Genomic DNA, 16246 nt, shown 5'->3' with positions numbered 1-16246 from the left:
CAGGCAAGGAGGGAGACAAGCCAAGATGTGCCATCCTCCCGCTAAAAGTGGGAAACAGGCTTGAAATGTGCATGTCACTGAAAGCTGGACATCTCCACAAGTGCAAGTCTCTGCCTTGAGATGAAAAGGTAACACCCTTGTACCTTTCTCTCTACAGGTGGCTACAGCATCTTACCTCGATAAACAGGCTATTTCCATTTGAGAACTGGATCCAGGAGAGGGTGCCGAGGAAGGAAAAAACCAAACCACCTACTCTAGCAGGTACCGGACCTTCTTACTTTGTGCTTTCCCCTCCCGCCCAAATCTCCAACGTCCGGGTGGGGTTCATTGTCCCTTGGTGCTTTGCAGTGGGTGGTTCTGCAGATAGTCCGAGCAGAACTCAGCTTCATGCCTGGCTACCACAGACGTAATGAAATGGCCCCAAATGGTATTTTATTTATTGGACGCCTCGCAAGCTGGGGCTCTGGACTAATGGGGTCTGTACCAGCTAGTACTAACCTTGTTTTTAATAATGTACTTCAGGAAGCTAGTGATTATGTGGCTGGTAATAAAAATGTATTACTGTGCTCGGTGATACCAGGGGTTTGTTCTTTATTCCCGCAATACCTGAGCTCAGATGGGCCAGCGCAAATCATTTTTTGAATTATTTACTAACCTAACCAAAAACTTCCAGTGCTTCAAAGCCCATAATAAAACATCTCTACGTCCCTTTAGCATCCGCCATAACTCTTTCTGACGTCGAAGGAAAACTCATGTTTCCTTTTCATTCCAAAGATTTCCAGATGTTCTCGTTTTTCCTTCATACAGAGTATAAAGAACCAGACAGTGCAAAGCTCTTCTAAGAATGAGTTATTTACGCTGATATTTTATTCTTCTCAGCATTTCCCCCCTTCAGTCTGCTTTCCAAAGAGTCTTTGCTCGTGTTTATGAAAGAATAAAATGTCTGGGCCCGATACCCAACTGGTGTAAAATGCCACCACTCCATTGAAGTCAGGTGAACAGCCCCTTAGTTGGTATAAATTGCTACAGCTCCAGTGACTTCCATTCCAAGGCACACCACCTGCAAATCTGGCCCTCTGGGTTTTTGGAATGACACGTGGTCTGAAGGTTTCTTTTTGGATAGTCTGGGGCTAGGTCTACACTGGGGGGGGGGTCGATTTAAGATATGCAAATTCAGCCTCGCGAATAGCGTAGCTGAATTCGACGTATCCGATCCAACTTACTCCGCTGTAAGGACGGTGGCAAATCGACCGCTGCGGCTCCCCTGTCGACGGCGCTTATTCCTACCTGGGCTGGTGGAGTACGCGCGTCGATTCAGGGATCGATTGTCACATCCCGACAAGACGCGATAATTCGATCCCCAAGAGATCAATTTCTACCCACCGATCCAGGTGGGTAGTGAAGACAAGCCCTGAGTAAAAAACATTCCTTGAAAAATCTCTAAAAATATTCCTTTTTTACATTTGTGAACCAATTATTTCGACATTTTTCATGAAAATGTATTAGTGTCTTTCAAAAAAACAGCTTTAATGAACAGCGAATGAAAAAGGTCATAATCACGGCCAGACTTGCACCAGCTACAGTAATAAATCTGCTAAAGTTTTGGGGCAGCTGTCAAAGTAATAAGCACAGGTACAAATTATCTAGAAGAGTTTCTAATGTGAAGAAATCAATACAGCAAACACAACATGAGCATCATAAAGCAGCCATCGAGGTCATAAGTATTTTGTTACATAATCTCTGTTCTATATGGGCGTACTCCATGTTCTCATGCTACAGTGACATCACACAACTTCATTTTGTTGGGGAAGAGCGGTATGTGATGCCGACAAAATGCTGCCAAGCTGATAATGGCTAAGCAGATGGTAAATGCGGTTCCTGTTACTGATCTGCTTGTCTATAGCATTAAAAAAATAAGCTGTGCCTACATACTGTACACACAGCCAGTCTGTGCAAAAACACATGTATTGCTGCTACTCCTTCCCGTTTCTTATTTGTTGGTTTCATCTACCTGTTGCATTTTGTTGTAAACTAAGATTGTAAGGTCCTTGGAGCAGGGACTCTGTTTTATTATCTATAAGTACACCCCCTAGCACAATGGGCCCTCAGTCTGGTTGGCACTTCTAGATGCTGCTGTTATACAAATAATAAATAAGTGGTAAGAAATCACCATAGCCCAGACCAGTGGCAGAGCCAGGTTTTGCAATCGGGAAGCAATGAGTCATTCATGGTGGCTGCCCACGGCTCGCCTGGCAGCAGCATCTCCTGTCCCATGGGGCAGGCCCCAGCTTCCCGCCCCGGGCATTGCAACCTGGCACATGGGGTTGCAGCACCATTCCTGTTTGACCCATCATGCCCAAGGGGCGGCCAGGCCAAATTTGAATGAGTGGCGTCGTGACATAGCTCATGGGGTCACAGCACCACACATAGCCATGTGCCATGTCACAACACCCAGAGCAGGGAGCCAGGCTCAGCACTGTAGGACAGGCACGACTACTGCCAAGTGAGTGGAGGGCAGGTTCACTCTCCAGCCCCATGTGAAAAGGTGCCACACATACACCTAAAGGCCCCCCCCCTTAGTTCCACTATTGGCCCATGGCATCAAAAGAAGCAAGAGCCCCCATGCCTCTGCTCTGAAGTACAAGTGGAAGGTGAAGAGGAGGCCAGAGTTTCCTCTCTGATCACATGTACAGTAGACAAGCTTTTCTCCATGTTTGTTGATGGCACTAGACTAGGACATAGGAGGTCTGGGTTTGATTCCCAGCTCTTCCACAGTGTGATGCTCTTGGGCAAGTCACTTAAATGCCTTGTGCTTCAGTTCCTCATCTGTGAAATGGGGATCATTGCACTTCCTGTGGGTAGCTTGTCAGATCTTTGGCACAGGGACTGTGTCTATGTGTGTACAGCATTTGCCATAGCAGGACTCTGATTTCAGTTGCGGCCCTTAGGTGCTACTCTATGACAAAGAAATAATAACATGAAACAGATAGCTAGATTTAACTGGGCTTTCTTTTTGTTTGCTTTAAACAAATCTGGGTTTAAAAATGCTCCCTAAAGAACCCCACTGGAGTTCTGGCCACTGAAATTACAGCGTGGATCTGTTTATCTTCCTTATACACATTGCTGTGCTGGATTGCATTATTCTCTTTTTCCCAAATCCGGCTCACGCGTTTGTATCTCCTAGGACCCAGCTTCCCAGAAAGTCAGAGGCAAGCATCTGAGTTTCTTATGTTGGTGGGAAGGGATTGACTTTATGCACAAATGCGTTTGCACAGGCAAGCATGCCAGAGAGTCACTACTGTTTGTCACAGTGGAGTCAGGGCTTAAGCAGATAGGAACTTTCTGTGCATGTGCATTAGCAACTCTCATGTTAAAAGCAGTGAAATGGTCCATTTTCCCGTAATGGAACTCTGCAAGTACACGTGTCACCAGTGCAATAAGACAACGCTGGCAAAGGGCTGATTTTCTTCCAGTACATCACCAAGGAGAGTTTCGGTTCTGTAAGATGCCTGTTCTGAAAACAGGGCAAGTACAAAGATTCCCACCGAACTGACAGAGCTGAACCAGTATCTAGCATCAGCTCAATGGAGTGTGGCTGTCCTCCCTGTTCAACATGTCAGCATAGCAAAGCAGCGTGTGAACAGGCTGAGGTGAATGGCAATTATCTATATGCAGGACAGTAACACTGGTCACAGTGAATTCACATGCCTGGTTTTGAGAGTGAGAGCTGTGACATGCTTTTTAGCAAAATGCCCTGCTATGCTGATAACACTTGACATAGAGAGCATAGATTCACAATGGAAGCAGGATGCTGTGGATGTAATGATGTCAATGCAGGATACTGAAATACTCAGCATTTACAAAATGGGTGGATTTAATCCAGTTTACTGCCACAGTGTCTGCCAATCCTATGCCAGGCTAGAGATTATGGCGGGGCACCTAGCTGCTTTAGGCTTCTTTGAAATTCCCGACCACCCTGTTCATGAATTGTTTGCATGTTGTCTGTACTCAGTGTCGGTCTCCTATAGCTTTGGCTAACAATCAGTCCAGCTTGCTGTGAAATGAATCCTGGTCCAGCTGGTAATCAGTCCCATGGGCATGGTACGGCTGTTTTGTCCACCAATAGGTCTCACCTCTTCTCATCTAACTTATCCCCATTCTGACATGCTTCTTCTTTGCAAGAACTTGTTACAGGGAGTATAGTCATACATTTTCTGTGCATGCTGGCCAAATGATATCTTTCAACCATAAACTAGTTCTGTACAGCTAACACTGAAACAGTCCGGCTAACAGGATGAGGGAACATAAGATATAGGCAAGCCTTTATTAGCAATTGGTTGGGCTGGAAAGGAAAAGGATATTCAGTGAATCACAATGTATGAGACAATAACTAAGCCTGACTTTCACATAAAACCAGAATCAAACTTGATTTGAAATCCTAAAACATTCAATTAACATGTTATGAAGGGGGAATATGATAAGTCTTCAACTATCTGAAGTGTTTTAAAAAGGGGGGTGATCAATTGTTCTACTTGTCCACTGTGGGTATGACGAGAAGCAACTGGCTTGGTTTGCAGCAAAGGGGTTTTAGATTAGCTATTAGGAAAAACTCTAATGCTAAGGAATGTTAAGCACTGGAACAGGTTCCCAAGGGAGGTTGTGACATCCCTGTCATTGGAGGTTTTTAAGAACAGGTGAGACAAACACCTGTCAGGGACGGTCTAAGTGTACTTGGTGCTGGCTAAGGGCAGGGGATGGAGCAGATGACCTCTTGAAGTCCCTTCCAGCCCAATATTTCTATGATTCTAAGGAGAGCAGCAGCTCGGTTCTAAGCAGCTGAACTTATTAGAACTGAAATTCCCAAACAAAGACCAGGTGGATAGCATGGAAGAGAGAAAATGTCCATGGAAACTGGGGGAAGATTAGCATTGGGGAAGGGCAGATAAGGCAGTGTGGGGTCTTCGCCCCGTCGGCTTAGAGCCCCTCAGTGCAGACATTGTGTCAGCACTGTGCCTTTCAACGTCTTCCATTTACACTGTAGATCTATGCTGCGCGCTGTGGAAAGCAGGCCTGTTACCAGCGGTAGCACAAGGCGTTCTGCTCAAAAGCACACCCCAGGTAGGAAAGATGGTTCCAAGAGGGTACATGGAATTGTGGTGGTGGTAATGCAGATGGTTATGGCAGCACTGTCAGCAATGAGCGGCTGCAAAGAGTGTGTGATTAAACTCTAATTGAGCCGTTGTTGGAGACAATAGAATTATGATGTGTGGGTGGGCTCCTGCAGACTGTAATAGACAAATGAATCAAAAGAGTAGCACTGTAATGGAAGCACTTCTAATTGTAATCAAGGCGATAATGAAAAGAATGGGGCCGTAATGGAGGTGCTGGCTGCAGTAGAAATGACAATTAAGATAATAGTATTTTAGCAGAGGAGATGCTGTGCTTCTCACTGTGCTAGAGGAGCGGCTGAAGGGACTGGATGGAACAGCGATAGGGATGCTGACGACTGTGGAGGAGCAGGTCATGATGATCATAAAATTTGCACTGGAGATAAATCTGGGGATAATGGAAGTGTAATGGAGATAATTATGACTGTAATAGAGGCGGAGATGATGGAATTGTAATAGGGGGTGCTGGTGAAGATGGTGGCAGTGAAGTGGAGGGGATGATCTCTATCACAGATAACGGTGATGAAGATACCAGGCCAGATCTTCAGCTAGTGTAAATCTGCAGATCTCCACTGACTTCAGTGTCACTTGCCATCAGCTAATAATGTGGCCTGTGACACTGTAGTGGAAGAGAGATTGACTGATGAAGGACGTGATAATGAAAGACAATAAATCTGTAATGGAAAAATAATTAAAGTATGAAAATCAGGATGGAGATAATTAGGACTCTAATAAAGGTGGTGATGGTGAAGATAAGTGAATTATCTAATGGGGACAATGAAGATAACTGAGTTGTAATGCCGTGCTGCTGCTGCTAACAGAGGTGACAGAGATATGGAATTGGATGGGTGGAGATGCAGATATCAAAACTGTAAAGGGCATAATTATGACTGTAACAGGGGTAGTAATAAAGATAATGGAATGGTAATTGAGGAGATGATAGTTATAAAGAAGGAGGTGCAGATAACTATAGTAAAGAAGATAAGGAAGATAACAGATTGGAATGGAGTTGTTGTTCAAGGTAATGTGGTTCTAATGGAGATGATTCGAAAAGGGAATGGAGGTATAATGAGGTAATGACTGCAGTAGTAGAAAAGATGATTGTTGTTATGGAAGAAATGAGGACACTGATGCTAGTGAGGATTATGTTGCTCACGCTTCATGATAAGTGGTGGTGGAGGCGACAATGAGGCTAATGAAGAATGGATGCACTGAAGCTGTCAGTGTCTGAAACAAAAGTGAAACTGAGATAAAGATGGGGTGGGGAGGGACTGTATAACTGGAAACACAACAGAAGTCCAGATCATTGTAGTGCTGTTCAGAGCTGTACCGGCGGAGGAAGTATGTAACAGACGTGACTGCTGACAGGGACACATTAAGTGACCCAGGTGGCTGTTGTAGTGCTTTATGCACTAAGAGTATGCTGCCCTTCAGAGCCTGGTGCCCAGCAAGGATGAGGCACTGGGAGGGCTTTGCTAAGGACTGGAGTGGGAGGGTTGTGGTGATAACAGTGACGATAATGAAGATGGGCAGTGGAAATGCAAAATGTGATGGGAAAGGACGGCAGGAGATTGCGGATGACTGCAGTGAAGAGGACGATGGCTGTAACTAGTCAGTGATGATGGGACACAGATCCTTCTCATGGAAGTAGTGATCATGTTTGGTGACAGGGTTGCAATTTAACATTCCAAAAGTTGATCAGTGACTGAACGGGATAGAAATGTGTGTAAATGTCAAGAAATTAATGGGAATACAAGTATTTCAGTGGTGGTAATGATTCAGATAATGGTTTTAGTAGTTCACCTCTATGGAGGAAGAATATGTTACTCTATCTCAGTTGGAAATATTATACCAAAATTAACCTTCACAGTAGCATTTGTATAAGTCTAGGTATACTAACCCACAGCATAGGGATTGCCACAAGGATCGTGCATTGGGAAGCCACCTCTGGGTAGGTATACCCATTGCCTTGGGAAGCCACAGATGAAGCGACATGGATGGGCCACGTTTTTCAAAGGTAGTAGTATCTCTGATGCTTACTCTTAATGGGGATCTGGGAAGAGACTATCTGTTTCCCCCTTCTAGACCAAGGAAAGAAAAATAATGTGATTGTGCGTTGATACAGGAAGGGAAATTAGGAAGGGCAGCAGAAGAATGACAACCTTCAAATGGAGAAGTGGGTTACAGCATAAACTCAGGGTACCAAGGTCCTGATGTCGTCAGAATGATTCTCAAGTGGGCAAAAAATAATCCCCAGAATAACACAGAAAGAGCTCTGCTCTCCTCGGTACGGGTCTTGACTATACCATCATAGTATCTGAGCACTTGTTTCATTTGAACATCAAGTACACCTAAGATATAGAAATGAACTGCTTTGTTCCTAGGTGCTATGGTTTGAACCTACACCTTAGAACACCCAGCATCAATATTACACTTAGAGAATAAATATTAGCCCTGAAGAAGGTATTTGTGGGTTCCAACATAGGAAGGAAAGTCTTGCTGTTCTCTCCTGGCCCTTGGCTTTAGCACAGTCACTAATCCAGCCTGTAAAGTGTGTGTATTATTATTCCATAGCTTGTGTGGAAGGGTTTATTTATTCTCTAAGTGCTGGCTCATGCCACACGAGTTTTACTAAGATAAAAGAGCTCGGTGCATAACTATTTTAGGCCAACTGCATCAGCGTCAAGTGCCTGAGGCAGAGCAAGGCTCCTCTTTCCCTTCTCAAGCATCCCTGATGTGCTGGGAGCTCTCCCCTCCCTTGTATGTATAATTTGGAGGTTCTTCTTGACGGATTATTTTTCCTGCCTCTGCAAGACAGCAGAGGAACTGAAACTGCCTCCAGCACAGCTCTCCTACAAGCCCACATGACTCTCCATTGCTGCTAGACACACTGGCCAATATTGTCACATGCGGGGGCCTTTCAAGTTAAATTGCTTGCTTCATATTTAAGCTCCTAAATAAGCAGTCTGGTTTTCAGAGGTGCTGAGCAACTGCTGCTTCCTCTAACACTAACTGGAGTCAGAGGTGCTGGGCAGCAGGTTTAAAACAAATAAAAGGAAGTTCTTCTTCACACAGTGCACAGTCAACCTGTGGAACTCCTTGCCTGAGGAGGTTGTGAAGGCTAGGACTATAACAGGGTTTAAAAGAGAACTAGATAAATTTGTGGAGGTTAAGTCCATTAATGGCTATTAGTCAGGATGGGTAAGGAATGGTGTCCCTAGCCTCTGTTTGTCAGAGCGCGGAGATGGATGGCAGGAGAGCGACCACTTGATCATTACCTATTAGGTTCACTCCCTCTGGGGCACCTGTCATTGGCCACTGTTGGAAGACAGGATGCTGGGCTGGATGGATCTTTGGTCTTATCCAGTATGGCCATTCTTATGTTCTTACGTTCTTATGCCTCTTTAAACATCTGAACCCCAGTAATGGGACAGGTAGGGGGAATGGTTCTGACACAGCTTTATTACTTGCTGCCCCTTAAGCACACCTTTCCCTACTCTACCGTTACCCCGGCAGAAGAGCGAGTTCCTGCAGGTCATTTTGGCAATAGTAGTTCTTATGGCCTTGACAATGGTCACAAATACCCACCAGCAAACCCTTTACGGATCAGCTTCATTTGGCACTGATGTCACTGGAAAGACTCTCAACGACTACAGGAGATGTTGGATCAGGCCCTACGGCACAATTCTGCATCTCTTAGTCAATGGCATTACTTCCATGACTAAGGACTACTTGCCTGAGTAAGGATTGCATGATCAGGCCTTATAGTTGTATAACTGATCCAGAGAGGGGGAAGTAACTAGCAGCAGCTGGCTGCAGTCTGGGGTGGATGATAGCATGTGATATGAACACTCATTTGACCATTTCACTCAGAGCTCACTGAACATTTCTGTCTGCCTGCTGGGAGCCAATATTTTAATGTGCAGAGGTTTAAGGTGCTGTCTACACATGCCTGAGGAGAAGAAGAAATGTCCTTTAATGCTCAGGCAACTGTGAAATAAAGAATGGAAGATAAGAGCTAACAAAAATCAATGAAATGGAGAAAAACTAGAAAGTACAGTAGATTGCACTTTCCTCCAAGATAACCTAGGAACATACTTTATCACCAAATGTTCATTTGCAGTCACAGAAGGGACTCGATTATTTTTAAATCAGTTTTGAAACAAAAAAAAAAGTGAAGTCAAAATAACCCAGCATACCAAAGGACAAAGTAACTGGAAGTTCATTTGCTGGCCAGTTGCCGCCTAACACTTTGATGTAAAGAGAAAAAAAATTTGCAACAGCTCTCCCAAAAACATAGGAGAAAAAACCCTGCCCAAGTTCAGAAGCAATTTAAACATAGATACCATAGTAACTAGCACACTTAAGCGCATGGTCCTGCTCCCACTGAAGGCATAAAAAAAAAAGCCCATCAGATTCAATGGTGCAGGATCAGGCCCTAAAAATTAATAGCCACATTTGTGGGCACTATAGAATAATCAAAATGGAAGGCAGGGCAGATCTTAAAGAGTCATGGTTTAATTTAACAAGGCGATAATATTGATCCTGGCAGGGATATTTGAATCTGGGGGTCTTCCAATTGCTCCATTATAGATATTAGGACTAGCCATGAACCTGGCGCTAAACTTGGCCAGAGTTTGTGATGTCCACATTAGCTTGCAACTGGGATGCGCACAGAAGAAAAAGGAGCCAGGTATCTTCTGGTTGCGAAAAAGAGAGAACTCCAGAGCCTGAGCCAGTGCCCCCTGAAGTCACAGGAGAGGCTCCCATTGACAGCAGTGGGTCTTGGATGAGGCCTATAAAGAAAGAGGGCCTTTCCCAGCAAACGCCTCGCGACAGGGAGCACAGCTGTGCCAAGTGAGCGGACCAGGCCAGCAGGAGAAAAAAGCAGATACAAAGATGAACACATCGTGCCCATAAGTGTCCCCTTTAAAAGCATTTCAGCCAGTGGTGACTCGGGCAAGACAGGGCCAAGCACCAGAGCCTGTGGATGGTGGATTTCCTATCAAACCACCACAGCAACAGGCAGCAAGAGCAGGGCCCAGGCAATCGCTCACTATTGGCCAGTTGTGAGGAGTGGGCCAGAATGAAGTGAAACAAGCCCATGGATGCTCACACGGGGGAGGTGCTGAGCAGAGAATGAAACTAAACAATGACCAGTTGCTCGGGTAGTGGGGGGGAGGGAGAGGGGAAGGTTAATCAGCAGGAGATGGGATCCTGAGCTTGCCAGGTGACTCTGGTGCTGTTGCCTGTCTTGACAAAGTCTGGGTTTCAATTATAATAATAAATATAATACTGAGCTCTTCAATAGCCCGTTTCAGCAGTAGGTGTTAAAGTGCTTTACAAAGGAGCCCGCTATCATTGTCCCTATTTTACACATGGGGAAACCGAGGCACAGCGAAACAAAGGGGCTTTCCTACAGTCACTCAGCAAGCCAGAGCCAGGCCACCTGAATCCTAGTCTGCTGTGCTAGCCACTAATCCACACTGCTTCCCCTCAGTATCAATGCTTCGCCATCCATGTAAGGGTTGTAGCTCTCTGTATGTGCTTCCACCTAGTCCACAGTTGCCCGCCATTAGTAACTCCATGTGAGCCACATGACATCCATCCATCATCACTTCCTGCCTTGCTCCGCATCTGTTTCATCAGCCGCTGGAATGAGGGTATCCACCAGCGCACTGACAATAGCTGGGAGCAGACTAGGGTTACCATTTGTCCCTAATTGGGCGGGACAGTCCCAAAATGTACATTTCAAGTCCTGGTCCCAGCCTGAATGACTCTGGGACAAATGCTGTCCTGGATTCCCTGCGGCACATTTCCACACCTGACCAAGGCTCAGGGGTGGTGCCAGCCTCTTCCTAGTGAGAGGGGCCTTAGCTCCACCTTATCACAAGGCCCCATCCCAGGTCAGAAGCTGAAGTGAGGCAGTGGTAAGCACTGCCCAGGAGCCCTGGACCCTCCACCTGTCCTGGGCAGGGACATGGGCCAGGACTGCTCTGGGGCTCTCCCTCCAGCTCTCCCACAGCAGGTGGAGAGTCTGGGGCACCCCACAGTAGCCCAGACTCCCTGAGTGACTCTTATCACTAGCCAGCATCTCACCTAGCTGGGGCAGGGTCTCAGGGGGAAGAGGAGGAGCAGGGGGCAGGGCTCCTGCATGCATCCCACTTTTGCATTTTGAAAAGGAGGTCACCATAAGGCAGCCAAGCACACCCGCCCTCCAGTTGTGCCTTGTACCGTGGAGCCTCTGGAGGGATTATAAGATAGGGGAAGAGGCAGTGAAGGGCTCTTTCCTTGGGCCAGGCCCCCTTTCTGGCTGCCCAGTCTCCCCATGTTGCCTGTGCTTATGGTCTGTACAACTGCTGCACACGTCTCGCTCCAGGGCACTAATCAGTGGGGCAGGAAAACACCATTGCTGTTTTCATGCAGCCTGCACTGTTTTTCCCATGTGCACAGCCTGAGTTAGACCTCTTTGACACCACGCAAAACAGTAGTGCCTCGGACGGTCAGGGCTGGGGGGAAGTCCCCAAAATCAAGTTCTCCAGCCAACTAAAAACACACACAAATCATCTGACCACAATCTCTCCAATTTAAAGCCTTCAAATCACGCTGCTCATTACTACTGAGCTGCTCACTCTGCTTTTCTCAGTGTTGCATGAACACCGCGTTCTTTGCTGTTATGAGGCAGTGTGCAACACAATCAACTCACTCCCATATGCCTAATATAAAGAATTTCCACTGTTCTGAGACCACTTACCCACCCAGATCTGTGCTCTGTAGGTCTAAATGCTGTAACAATGTCATTGACCCTCATCCATGTCCTGTGTCATGCTTTTCTACACACAAAGAGCAGGCTTGGGCTTTCAGATAGACGGGCATTGATTGTACATGAAGGAAAGCAACACACCAAGAAAGAACAAATGTAGCATCTGCATGAGGCAAAGCACAGTGAGTCTGACCCAGTCACAGAATCCAAAACTGCTTTCCAGAATGGAGCACCTCACAGCAGACAGGCAGGACTCCTCCTCCTCCTATTTGAAGGTGCAGTTTGCAAAAATATAATGCATCACTTCTGCTGTGTAATTAGATAGATACCCACCAAGCCTCAAGCACTGGAGTTCTTGCTCCTGGTCTTCTGCTTTAAACACTGGAGCATCTGTACAGCCTTCACAGGACCATCACAGGACCTAACCAGATCAGCTACAACATCACCGGCTCATTCACCTGCACGTCCACCAATGTTATATATGCCATCATATGCCAGCAATGCCCCTCTGCTATGTACATTGGCCAGACTGGACAGTCACTACGCAAGAGGATAAATGGACACAAGTCAGATATCAGGAATGGCAATATACAAAAACCTGTAGGAGAACACTTCAACCTCCCTGGCCACACAATAGCAGATGTAAAGGTAGCCATCTTACAGCAAAAAAACTTCAGGACCATACTCCAAAGAGAAACTGCTGAGCTCCAGTTCATTTGCAAATTTGACACCATCAGATCAGGATTCAACAAAGACTGTGAATGGCTATCCAACTACAGAAGCAGTTTCTCCTCCCTTGGTGTTCACACCTCAAATGCTAGCAGAGCACCTCACCCTCCCTGATTGAACTAACCTCGTTATCTCCACACTGATATATACCTGCCTCTGGAAATTTCCATTACTTGCATCTGAAGAAGTGAGGTTCTTACCCACGAAAGCTTATGCTCCCAATACTTCTGTTAGTCTTAAAGGTGCCACAGGACCCTCTGTTGCTTTTTACAGATTCAGACTAACACGGCTACCCCTCTGATACTGTACAGTCTTGCTTCTGGGCCAGATAGTTAATTCATGAGGAGCCTTGCTGCAGGCCCAGACATCACCCTGCTGACCTAGAAAAGGAGTTGTTTTTACACACACACCCCCATACTCACTAAGTGAGAGTGCATGAGATGCTGGTTCGAATCTTAGCTCAATATAAAACACTCCGGCAGCTCAGCAGACAGACAGAATTCTACCTACTACCAGAGTGAACATAACCATGTTCTTTAATCAGAATGTAGTAATCACAGAATACATCATGTACACCATATTGGGAGGGGCTTGGGTCTTCATTCTGCCCAGTAAACCATGCAGAAACATCACAATATTCCCTTTATGATTTGCCACCACTATCAGCATCGCAAGGCATCATTAAGTCAACTTAAATTGCTCATTCTTGTGTTGAAAAATAAATGGACAAAATGATGTAGCAGCCAAGACCTGAGCCAAGTCTTCCTGTGGCTCGGCCTGCAGCCATCGCCCTTCAGGCTGTACATGTGTCACAATTCATACGTGAACCAGGGATGGACCTACTTATAATTTGGATGGAGGAGCTCTAAGGAAAACCCAGCTGCAGGTAGCATTGAACCAGTACCCTGACATAGTTTCATGGCACTGCTAGAGGTGACCTTAATTGTACCATGGTTATTTTTGGCAAAAGACAGGGCTCAAATCTTGATGTCCTGGCCAAATTCCAGTTGGGGTAATTGCAGTCTGCCAACGTCAAGTGCCCCTGAGCTATGCGTCACTGTTCCTCCTAATCTGGTGTCATGTTCTGTCAAACAGCAGCCGTGTTCTACCTCTTCCCCCCCCCCCCCCCCCAAGGGCCAGACTTTACACACACGTGTGTGTGCGCACCAGCCCCCTCGCCAGCTGGAGTAACTCAGCATTGCAACAGGTACCATGTCCTTTATTATGTATCCATTCAACAGGTGAGGTTGAGGGTGCCCTACATCAGAATAACCCACAGGTCAGGGAGGTGGGAAAGCACCCCTGTTCACATTGTTTTGCTCCCTTTGAGAGAGAGGGTAGAATTGAGCCTGGGTCTCCCACAGCCTTGGTGAGTGCTCTAAGTACCATGAGCCAAGCTATAAGGTGGGCACTTCCTCCTCTGGCTGGTTTGTGAGGCAGGCACCTAACTCATTCCCTCCAAAAGTGGCTTAGGCACCGAAGCCCCATGTTCGTGGATCTCTAAGCAGAGCTCGGTGCCTCCCTGTAGTCCAGCGTTACACACCTAGAGTGGAGGACTCAGCACATGCCCTTCACCTCAGTATCGCTTAGAAACCACAAAAGCCAGCCCACTAGGCGGGGAGAAACCTATCTCTTCCCATTCGTTGTATAGGGAGCCGAGGCACCTAAGTCAGGCTTCGTGGATTGCAGTGTTCCTGTGATTTTCTAGGCATCTAAACGTTCAGCACCGTGACACTCAGCATTGCAGCACCTAAGTCCCATTGTGGCTCCCAGCCTTGGTCCTCCAGCTGCAGCTGTAGGGGCTCATGAGTTCAGATCCAGAGGTCTGGGATACAGTCGCTGCAGAAATCCAGGGGTGTCATTAGCAGCGCACGTGTGTGTACATCCCAAAGGGTTAAAGAAAATGGCCAGTCCTCTAGGTTACCTGCTGCCACGGATGACATAATGCTACTAAATGGAGGAATGAAGAAGAGGGTGACATAAAATACAATGCGGTGTTCAAGAGGCTGAAGTCTCTGCTTTCATGTCACTTTTCTTGGGCTGGACAAAGAGCCTGGATCTGGCCAGGAAAGCCCGTGCTAAAAATATTCGGGGACTCCCACTGCCGCAGCAGCATGGCATGGGAAATCCTGACGCATTCTGGCTGGCCTCATTTGCAACCAGAAACCGTGCGCGCGTCCCTATGCGTGTAGGGAACGAGAACACACACTTAGCAGAAGCTGTTCCACTGTCTGGTTTGACAACCCTCGTTTGGAACCGCTTAGCAAGATTAAGGCCAAGCAGCCTCTCAGTCAGTCATTCATTCCTCCTGCCTGTGGAAGCCTGATAAATAGTTCAGGAGCAATTTCTGGCAGGGACAGCCTCCTCCCTGTCATGTAAAGGAAGGCATTCAGCTGGCTGGAGGGGCCCCAGGAATACAAACCGCCAGCTATCACAGAGGAAGGGGAGGGGGGCTAGTGGGGGAGGGTTGTGTTAAGGAATGAAAAGGAATCTCATTAGCTGAAAGATGAGCTCTGTCTGTCACACTGATTCTGATAAGGCAGATAAGCAAAAGGCAGCTTTCTACAGCCCCCAGGAGGATTGGGAAGGCTCTTTGAATTGTTTCATTGTGCAGGGGAAGTTGGCCCATGCTTAGAAATCAGCTGGTGCTAGACAGGCAGCAGGTTTAAACTCAATCAGCTTAATGCACCATCCTTGGGGATGCTGACTGTCACTTGATTTCTGTTCCTTGAGGCACCCCCCAAGGGATGCTGCTTTACAGTGTTCTCCGCTAATGAAATGGATGGGATCGTTGGCCGCAGTGAAGTTCTTGGCATTGGCCGTTCTCCGCCAGGCAGTGCAGTGTTGAACGGAAGTGATCAGACTGACTCACTGAACAGTACCTGCAGAGCTCGGGGGGTGGAGGGGGGGAGCGCTGTGCACAGGTCCATCAGGAGTGCTGCCAGCTTTTTTGCCACCCTAGGTGGTGGAAGGTCCCGCTCCTGAAATGCCGCCCCCGACAGAGGCGGCGGAAGGTCCCGCCCCCGAAATACCACCGACGACTGGAGCAGCCGAAGATCCGGCCGCTGCGGTCACTGCCCCCCAAATGTTAGCGCCCTAGGTGACCGCCTAGGTCGTCTAATGGGTTGCGCCGGCCCTGAGGTCCATGAAAGAGCAAACACTAGGGCTTGCTTTTGGCCCAGTATCGAGATGTCTATTCTCCAGCCCCAGATTAGCCTCTCTCCTGTCTTCATATCGCCAGGACTCTGCTGAGACTGAACTGAGGATGTACCTACTATCACATCCTCAGTTCGCTGACCCCTCTCTGGACCATACAGCGGAAGCTTCAGTAGTTGAGTTATTCTTTTCCCAGAACAACTCCACTGAAGGCAGTGTTTGAATGAGAGGAAGGGATGGGCAATATTCTCCTGCTGTGGTGGAGTCCACCATATCCTCTCTGCATCAGAGTTAGGCCCAAGTCAAAACCCCAGCACCAAACACTTCTGAACTTGTCTGGAGACAAATCTGGATCTGAAATGATCCAATGGTACCTCTCTGTGTTTCCTAGTGGAATTAGGCATTGCATTAGCTTCTGTTGTCTGCTCTG

At 47.0% G+C, this 16246-nt stretch overlaps 1 protein-coding gene across 1 annotated transcript in view; it reads left to right on the top strand.

The window, feature by feature from the left end:
* The first annotated feature begins 205 nt into the window (after positions 1 to 205).
* Positions 206 to 16246, top strand: part of TNR (tenascin R) — a 149441-nt gene continuing 133400 nt past the window's right edge. Inside the window, exon 1 of the mRNA XM_054038696.1 lies at positions 206 to 261. The gene's annotated coding sequence lies outside the window, so the exon portion shown is untranslated. The remainder of the gene's footprint in view (positions 262 to 16246) is intronic.

The sequence above is a fragment of the Malaclemys terrapin genome, chromosome 8 (genome assembly GCF_027887155.1).
Source record: "Malaclemys terrapin pileata isolate rMalTer1 chromosome 8, rMalTer1.hap1, whole genome shotgun sequence".
In the NCBI taxonomy this organism is placed as follows: domain Eukaryota; kingdom Metazoa; phylum Chordata; order Testudines; family Emydidae; genus Malaclemys; species Malaclemys terrapin.
Note: the sequence above shows the minus strand (reverse complement) of the source record. Positions and strands in the feature narration are given on the sequence as shown.